This window comes from Sinohyriopsis cumingii, chromosome 13, assembly GCF_028554795.1.
Source record: "Sinohyriopsis cumingii isolate HCF-2022 chromosome 13, ASM2855479v2, whole genome shotgun sequence".
Lineage (NCBI taxonomy): Eukaryota > Metazoa > Mollusca > Bivalvia > Unionida > Unionidae > Sinohyriopsis > Sinohyriopsis cumingii.
The window spans coordinates 3215344-3218600 of NC_142973.1; positions in this window are offsets into that span (position 1 = coordinate 3215344).

Consider the following 3257-nt stretch of genomic DNA (forward strand, 5'->3'; position numbering starts at 1 on the left):
TGATAAAAACTTGAGTGCGTATTGACTAAAATTAACGTTGTTAATCCATGAAGTGAGATTTTATTTATGCTAAAGACTTGAATGCGTGTATTCGCTGAAAAGTACGTAGTTAAGGCATACCATGAATTTCATTCATTCATTTGTGAAATTGAGACGAGAACGGAACTGTTATGTCTCGTATGATGTTACTGTGAGTCAGTGATGAAATAGCCGTTAGGAAGTACATTAATCATATGACACTATGGTTGTTTATGGTCTGCCACGTTTGGCTTGACCAGATAGCCTTTGGTATCTGTTTGGATTCCTATAGGACGATATCTGACATAACCAAAGGGGAGGAATGATATATTCCCAGTAGGATATCTGACAGAAGATTTAGGTTGCTTCTCTGTTTATTTTAAAAGGGGAAATAGCTCCTCTGACGTATCCACGTATCTACTTATCCAAGTATCTACGTCCAAGTATCTACGCATCTACGTACTTACGTATCCACCTACCCACACAAAGTTTGAGGGCCGAAAAAGGCGAGACAATAGAGAGTTTGAAGAAGAGAAAAGCAAAAGGACCAAGAAGAACATCCACAGTGAAGTTGGAGTGAACCGGAAATAAGCATGTTTATGAAGTTGTACAAGGCAATAACTTCGATTGTTCACTTGATTTTATGATGAACCAATTCTTTCATTTAAAACAGATCGGCTATTTATATAAGTATAATTGTGTTTGAAATTCGGTGAATGATTTATTTAAAAAAAGAAGTTTATCTTCCTAATGAAACGTATTATCACAGTTGTTTATGTAATTGATTAAATGATTGTATTTCATGTAAGGCGGCTCGTGTCATTCTATTCTATATATCTGCTCAGCTCTCTGTTTATTCCATCTATACGTTTTATACTTTATATTTATAGGTTACTGAATTTGTATGTGAAAATATGAACGAGTTTTTTTGGATGTAAATACTGCACGACCTTGGGAGTGAAGTATATTCATCCGACAAAACGAGTTCATATTTTCTCATACAAATGCAGTAAAATTTCTATTATATGCTATTTTTTTAATTCTACCCAATGCTTAGATATACTGACAAAATACACAACAAGAAACAAAATAACTGAATGTATACTGTATTCCAAACTAAATACACAAGCGCAGATTCGTCATTACACAAAAACAACATTATTACTGCTCACATTACTCCGCCCAGATAAATTTGAACTTAGTCGCGCGCTCGACATAACTTTCGAAAGAAAACGGCGCGTCTAGTAAAATTGAATTTTGGAGTCATATTGAGAATGAATGCGCATTGCAACAACTGTTCCATTTGATCTGGAATTAATAGATTTTGGTAAAAAATTTTAAATTTTTTTTTTGATTCTACGAAATTTCGTCATTATGGACTGGATTTATATGACAATTCCACATGAAAAACATCGGATTGAAGAAGCGAGGGAGAAGCGTGTTGACATCTGCAAATGTGTTTCTGTTTCTGCCATTGAATGTTTGAAATCATAATGTGGGAAAAGTGTGAAGTCTTTCAATTGCAATTATCAAAAAGACGCTATGGAATTTAATGCTTATTTCATTTTTAGTGCAGTAAGGAGGATGTAATTGCACTTATATTCGAAATTACAGTATAATTTCGAAATGTGTAATCAAGATTGAGAACCTATGATTTGGCTAATGTAATTCGGATTTGCAGAACTAAGAAAACACATTTTGAGGAAATTCAGGCTTTAAAACTGTAAATGTATTTTTGCCATTCTTATCACGAGCTAAAGAAGACAGTTTATGTCTTGACACTTGTATGTTATTTGTAAGGACCCTTTCTTGAGTCTGTTGTATAGCTAGCCTAAATCCGAAACATTGTATCAAAAAGTTAACGCGGAATGTATTAAAGCAACTGGTATGTGGCAGTCCACGAAACAATTGCTCTACTTCATTCACAAACAAATTTACACAACCACAACGTAAAACGCCTACTACGCAAGTGTACATGATTTGTTTTTCAAGTCAAAAGTGCTGACGTCTGCGTCCATTGTTTGTTTACAATAGAAAGTAGTTCCTTTATCCACGTGAATGGAATATGAAGGTGTGCAATATCGTAAAATACTGAACGATTCTGACAATGTAAAGTTAACGGAGAAAAAAATGAGCATATAATAATAACAGTTACTCGATCCGGGTAACAACACCAAGGGCGATCACCCTCTAGATAACAAATACCAAACAAGGCGGACACCTTGTAAGAAGGTACAGTCCGCCAATCAACCCCACCAACACTCAGCCCCACACTCATTCACGCACAGACACATCTGCAATGATATTTCAGGATTATTCACATCGAGATTATATATCTGAATCTATGAAAAACACGGCCGATGTGGGTATGTGAGAAAGCTTGCCAGTAGCTTCTCGAGGGTCGGTGGTTCTTTCCGGGGATTTCCCTGTTTCTTCCTCCACCATTAATACTGGCCGCCATGTATAGCCTATCGTGTGCTGAAAAATGGCGTTAAGCCCTACAACAACAACAACAACGAAAAGCAAATCACAGCGAGCTACCTTTCGTATTATATTATATTTATCGTTAATTCCATCACACAGCCCCATATCAGGCTGGTCTCTCATCTCATACACATTTGTAAGAGATGTTTAATTCCGTCTCACAGACCCGTGTCAATCTGGTGTCGCATATTCATACTTATTTGTAAGAGATTTATAATTTCGTCTCACAGCCCCATGTCAATCTAGCGTCTCACGTTTCATGTACATTTGTAAGAGATGTTTAAATTCGTCTCATAGCCCCAAGTGAATTTTGGCGTCTCATGTTCATACACATTTTTAAGAGATGTTTAATTCCGTCTCACAGCCCTACGTGAATTTGGCGTCTCATGTTCCAACACATTTTTAAGAGATGTTTAATTCCGTCACACAGCCCTACGTGAATTTGGCGTCTCATGTTCCAACACATTTTTAAGAGATGTTTAATTCCGTCTCACAGCCCCATGTCAATCTTATGTCTCATATGCATACACATTTGTAAAATATGTACTCAGTATGCATTATGATGCAGCAGTTCATTTAATGAAAATGGTCGTCATTTCTTTTGAAGTTGCATCGAACTTGAGATTTGAATAGTTACAAAGCAAACTATATGATTTGCCTGTTTATTTTTTAAAATAAAAATATAAAAAAACATTTTTAACAACGATATTCATCTAAAGAAAAATTATGGTATATGCCCTTCTTTCCACAAATGA